The 6,676-nt window shown below is 35.0% G+C and overlaps 1 pseudogene; it reads right to left on the reverse strand.

Moving 5' to 3' along the window:
- Nucleotides 1-3,449: 3,449 nt before the first annotated feature.
- Nucleotides 3,450-4,592, reverse strand: LOC124966384 (protein DEK-like; annotated as a pseudogene).
- Nucleotides 4,593-6,676: the final 2,084 nt, after the last annotated feature.

Raw genomic sequence — 6,676 nt, forward strand, 5'->3', positions numbered from 1 at the left:
GTTGCTTTGAATACACATTAAATTTGTTTTATAAAAGTCATAATTTTTAAGGTCAAGACAGGTTCCAGTTCCAGATGAGAGAAAATTCTTGGAGGACAGAAGTTAGATTATCACAGGGCCAGTGCCCCTGAAGGGAGACCCTGAATAGCAATGCCTAATGGAGCTGTGAGTGCAGAACTGCAGGGTGGGGGTGGGGGACTGCTAACAATTAACATAACAGGTGTATGTCATGCCAGTTTTGGAAGACCACTGACATAAAAAAATAATTTATGAGAGTATCAAAGACCTTGAGAGCCCATCCCTCACCACAGTGTACGAAACCTCTATAATTGGACATTTAAATCTTAATATCTCCCTTCTGGATTTCAATTTGCATTGAACTGATTCCACCTTTCTACTTCCGTATTTCTACTTTTTTGAATCAGAATGTTTACTTTTTGTCATTTTTTCATTGTTTATACACATAAATGAAAACATTCACATACATAAATATCTTGCCTTGAGTCTCAGAGGGGTTTTTTGAATTGCACTATTTTTCAGTACTAGGAATTGTACTCAGTGGCAGTCTAACACTGAATTATATACTCATCAATTTTATCATTTAAAATTTTGAGATAAGGTCTTGCTAAGTTGCTTGGACTGGTCTCAAATTTAAGACCCCCTTTCTTAGTTGGGATTATAGTCTTTTTCTGGAGCACCCGGTACTCTTGTACGTTTGAGTAATATTGAAAATATTTGAAATTTTGTGATTATTGGAGAAGAAACAAAAGCTTTTTGTTGTGTGAGAAACAAAAATCTTGAAAGATAACTGCCAGAATTCTATGGTTTGCATATGATAAGTGTATCCCTCAAAGTTTTGTGGGTCAGAACATGATCCCTGATGTGGTGATGTGATATTCTTTGTAAGTGTTAAAAGGTAGGGGTAAGTGGGAGTTTCTTAGGTCATTGTTGGTGTTTTATTTGAAAATAATTGATTTATTTATCATGATAGTTTGGTAATTTTTTATGACACAGTTAGTATAAAATCTTGAACCTTCTCCAACTGAGTGTGGCCTCCTGAATGATGCTGTTACACTAAGTTTGATTTGTGTTCACACTATTGCATTCCATGCTGATTTGATGCAACCAAGAGAACCCTTACTGGAGATGAGGTGGGTGTGCAATGCTATAGAATATTCACATCTGTGAGCAAAATAAAAATTTTTGTAAAGTTGGCTTAATTCATTATAAAAATGATGTGTTATCTAATTCAGTACAGTATGCTTTTATCAACAAATGTGGAAATATTTACTTTTTCTTCCTCTTTGATCCTTCTAAAATTTGAAAATACATATTCTTATGTATTATTTAAAAGATATCTATTTTTATCATAAATGTAGTAACAATTTCCTCATAAAAAGAATAAACATTTAGCTTGTAGTTACAAGGTGTTCAATAAACTGTCATATTTAAATTTTTTTCATAAATTAAACTCTGTCTTGGTATAATTATCTAACCACAAGAGTATTTTAAATGAAAACTCTGAGATTACTATGTGATCAATCATCGCTCTTTCTCCAGTTACATAAATATTCAGGTAAAATTTGAGGAAAAACTTAATGAGGCAAGCCAGGATAAGAAGAATCTCATACTGTACACTCATTACCATAAAGTTAACAGACTGGCCTATGATTTAAGAAATATGGAGTGTAAGCTTCTAAATTATGCCTAAATAAGTGCATGATGAGAATCACAAGTTTTACATATACTTTTTTTTTCAAGAGACTTAAAACACGACTTTAATTTTTATTGACAAGATTTGTAAGAACAGATATTTAAAATCAAAGGCCAATTTTTAGGTCTCATTTAGTTGCTTATTCCATTCACTTTTATTAAGTATACCTTTCCCTAATGTCTTGACTTTATCAAGAAACAAACCTGTGAAAATATCTGTTAAATCATTTATATATACATTTCTATGATGCAAAGATTTTTAAACACTCAATTGGTGCATCAAATATCTCATAGGCAGCATGTTTAAACTGATGAAGACCATTAATTTAAAAAAATTAAGTCTTGTAATTCAGGAGTGGGCTGGGTATGGTGATGAAAGCCTGTAAACCCAGCTACACAGGAGGCTGAGGCAGGAGGATCACAAGTTTGAGGCCAGTCTGGGTAACTTGGTGACATCCTGTCTCCAGAATGGCTGAGGATGTGACTCAGTGTTGGAGCACCCCTGGGTTTCATCCCAAGTACAGGATCTTGGGGGGGTGTCATGGATGGGACCAGGAATGGTCCCTATGTTGATCACCTTGAATCTTAATTGGCCAAAGTTTAAAACCCAAGCGCCCTGATTCCACATTTTTTTTAATGTTAAAAATATTACTTTTGAGAAATTCTTTGTCACAGATAACTGTTATTACCTACACATTATCTTCTGGCATTATACCTAGTACTTTTATCATAATTATGAAGGTGGCCAGGTTTCCTATAAATATCAGCATTTTATATGGTCAAAAGCAGTTAATAAAAATCAGCTCATTTACTCTAAGCCACATGTGCTTGTACTTACTCCCACACTTCCCCAAAGTTTTTGAAGCTTTGATGTGTTGATTTTGGTCTGTCCTTAATATGAAATGCATCCACACATACTTTTGCAGAATTAATGCCAACTACAAACAGATGACACTTTGGAGGCAAAGCACAACTAGACAATTACTGCCATGCAAGATTTTAACTAGTCACTGAATTCTGACTTCCACTACTGTCACACCGTTTCGCCAAACACTGACATTTCATAGTTTACGAGTGTAAAGATATCTACCTATGTTGAATTTAAAAACTGATCTGCACAAAAGAAATAAAAAAAACTTTATGTACAACAAATTGGTTTTTAAAAATACAAAAATAACATCTGTCATTTCTGTCATGCTGACAATTCAACATATATACACATGCAGGAGAAAAGTTCCAATTTAGTCACCTGGCCAACTGTAGCTTGTTAAAGCTAAGCACACTGCCACTGAGTTTTCACACTGACAGAAGAGATGTGTATTCAAAATACATAGTAAATACTGCAAGTCTCTGCATGTATAAATGCTGGCTATAATAGTTTTGTTCTAATTGATTAAGATATGTCTTAAGGAATCTAATATTAAATGCACTAAAACCCACAATGGTTCAGGAATCTATGGCCTTATATAAAGAAATCCAAAATGTACAAAATGCAGCTATAAAAGCAAGGAACAATTACTGCCATGCAAGATTTTAACTAAAAACTGCATAGAAATGCAATTTAAAATGGCCTACTGACTTATGTAACACTCAAGATAAAAAGGTCAGCAGGAAGTCCTACCAACACAATGCTTAATAAGGATTTAGAAAAGGAAATACATTCTCTTTGCTGGTATAATGGTATAAATCAGATCTTCAAATCTATGGGAAGGAGTCATCTGTCTCTGTCCTCTATCTCAAGAAATTGACTCTTTTACAGTTGTTTTTATGAAGTCTTTTCTCTCAGTTAAATCATAAACAGGGTAATTTTCACATACCTCTTTGCAAATCTGCTGCATTGTGACTTCCTCCAGGTTAGCACTGGCCAATAATTTCTTTACTGTTTCTTTTCACTCTTCATTTGTAGGTGGTTTCTTCAGTTTTTTAATTAAAAGCTCATCATTGGAACTATCCTCAGATTCACTTTCTTTTTTGGAACTATTTTGATTCTTCTTGGTGGTACTACTATCTGCCTTCTAAATGACTGCCCTATTTACAGACTTTTTATTTTTAGAAGTAGCTTTCTGTTTCACCTTTTCTTTTTTAGAGTATTTTTTTTGGTGGCTCCTCTTCATTTTTTTTATCTTCGTCATCTGAAGACTCCTTATTTTTCTTTTCATCTTCCTCACTACTAGATTCATCCGATAGAATTTCAGGACATTTGGTTTGCTTTGCCTTCTTTGCCATTCCAGTACTATTTCATTCTTTTTTACTGCCTTTGCTAGAAGTTTTTTTTAGATTTTGGCAATGGTTTGCCAGAAGGCTTTGGATGCATTAGGAAATTCAGGATCCTTTTCACTAGCTCACTATTTACACCTGATCTCTCCAAATCAAGAACCTCACAGATGCTCTTTAACATGGCATTTCTAAAATTTTGCAGCATTTCTTCCTTCTTTTTATACTGAATACTCCCTTTTTCAAATGGAAAGCCACTGAACTGCCCCACATTCTTCTTTAAATGAGGACACAGTGCCTGGTGTGTTGTAAAGCAGTTTGTGTAGATTTCTAAGTTCATCTGTTTTTTTTTTTTTTTTTTCTTGCTCAGAAAGAAATGTATCCTTTCAATTTCACAAAGTTTCTGCCCCTTTCCTTGTGCGATTGTAAATAGTTCTCTCTGTAAGGAAGACAGTTGCACTATCAACCTCTCTACTTTTTTCTTTTCCCTCTTGCCCACTACATGAGACTCTTTTCTTTCTCCTCCTCGTCCTCCTCGTCGTGTTGTCCTCCTCCTCCTCCTCCTCCTCGCTCTCTGCTCTGGGGCTGGGCATCTCGGGCTCTGTCTCAGACGTGGGCTGGGCGTGGGCTCCGTCTCCGTCCGCAGTGGAAGCAGAAGTGGACATGGTAGACCGCGGGTGGTGGCTGCCGTGGGCCTGGCGCGCAAGAGCACGAGGCGGCTGCGGGAGGCGGCGGGGCCAATGCCAACCCGCAGGCTGCAGGCCGCTGTCTGGCGTGACGCTTGTACTGTGCGTAGCTCTTACATATCTTTTTAATGTGACTGTGTTTTGTTTTAATTTTTGTGTTGCATTCCATTTAAAGTAATGGTGTTTATTTTATTTAACCATCCATTACTAATAGATAATTTGAATTATTTCCAGTGTGCACATAATGCCACAGTAATTAGTCTTTTGCATGGTAAGCATACATAGACATTCTTCCTACATAAATGCCTAAGAATGACTCATTGTGCAACACCAGAAGAATATGTCCATCTCTACATGAAACACCAAAGATTTCAAAAGTGGTTGTAAAAATTCACATGCATATCCAAGTGCAGTTTTGTGTGCCTGTAATTCCAATGGTTTGGGAGGCCATGGCAGGATGGTCATGAGTTCAGTTAGCCTCAGCAAAAGGGAGGCAGTCTATAAAGAAAATACAGAAATAGGGCTATGGATGTGGCTCAGTGGCCAAGTGCCCCTGAGCTCAATCCCTGGTATAAAAAAAAATTCACATGCATAGCAGTTTTTATGATTGCACATATTATATCTAGGTTCAAGTCTTTTATGTTCTTTTAGATATACAAGACAATAGAGTTCATTTTGACATATAATATATACATGAAGTGTAACATTTTAATTAGGATCCAATTCTTGTGGTTGTACATGGTGTGGTGTTTTATTGGTTGTATATTTATGTATGAACATAGGAAAATTATGCCTGATTAATTCTAAGAAATTCTCTATTCCTTCACCCTCCCTTTTCTTTATCCCCCTTTGGCTAATCCATTGAACTTTTATTCCCCCACCCCTTTTTGTGTGTTAGAATTCACATATCAGAGAGAATTTTGGCCTTTATTTTTTGGAATTGATTTATCATGTAGCATGGTAGTCTCCAGTTGCAATTCTTAGAGTGATTTTACTAATTCTTAAATTTTTAATTAATTTTTAAGAATTTTGATGGTGCTTTGGTTATGGACTTATAGCCTATGTAGACTTAAACATACTAATAGGCCATCAAACAAAATTGTGTAATTATATGCCATTCTAAAATTTAAAACGTTCTCTTTTATTTGAAGGATCTACCTTGTAGTTACATGCTTTGTACTTAAAGTTTGCTAACTCATATTTGGCAAGTCATTGTCTATAGAAATGTTGGAAGGATGTTTGAATAAAGATTCGTGAGTCTTCTATGTTTTATATACATCATTGGTCTAATACTAGGCATGGTTTAACTTTTGTCAGCGTTTAGGTCTCACTGACAAGTTGAGTACACTGTACACATACATTAACCTTTTCTATTTCACATGACATTTTCTCCAAAATATAAATAATTTCTCCCCTTCCAACATAATATGAAATGCTATTTTTTAATTCTTTTTAATTTTCTTAAATTTTTACTTTTACAGACTGCATTTTGATTCATTGTTCATAAATGGGGTACAACTATTCGTTTCTGTGACTGTACACAATGTAGACACAAACCATTCACATATTCATATATATGTAATGATGTCTGTCTCATTTCAGGAAAATGGAAGGCGATTTTTGATGAGGTCCTGTTGATGGGATACAAAAGATAGACTCTAAAAAAATGACAGAGTAGGTGAAGTTATAACTGGGTCTAAGCTACAACTTTTTGTTTTAGATTGAGCAGAGATGCTAAGGTGGGTTTCATCAGATATGCTCTGATTCCAAATCATCTGCTTTACCTAGACATTGCTGTTATACTCTTCTCCTTGTAAGCATAAAAAGTGTGTATATAGAAAGAGGAGTCACAAGAATGAACCATTTTCTTCAGGACCAAAGCAATGTCCTCTGAAGAATACACATGATTTGAATAAACATATGTATGTTTGAAACTCAAAGAAAATTATACAAATATGAATCTGTATTGGGAGTTTAAGGATTTATTTAAACAATTATTTCTGAATATCTTGTGCTAAGTTCTAAAATCAGATAATGCCCATCACTGTATAGAAAGCAAATTG

The sequence above is a fragment of the Sciurus carolinensis genome, chromosome 16 (assembly GCF_902686445.1).
Source record: "Sciurus carolinensis chromosome 16, mSciCar1.2, whole genome shotgun sequence".
NCBI lineage: Eukaryota > Metazoa > Chordata > Mammalia > Rodentia > Sciuridae > Sciurus > Sciurus carolinensis.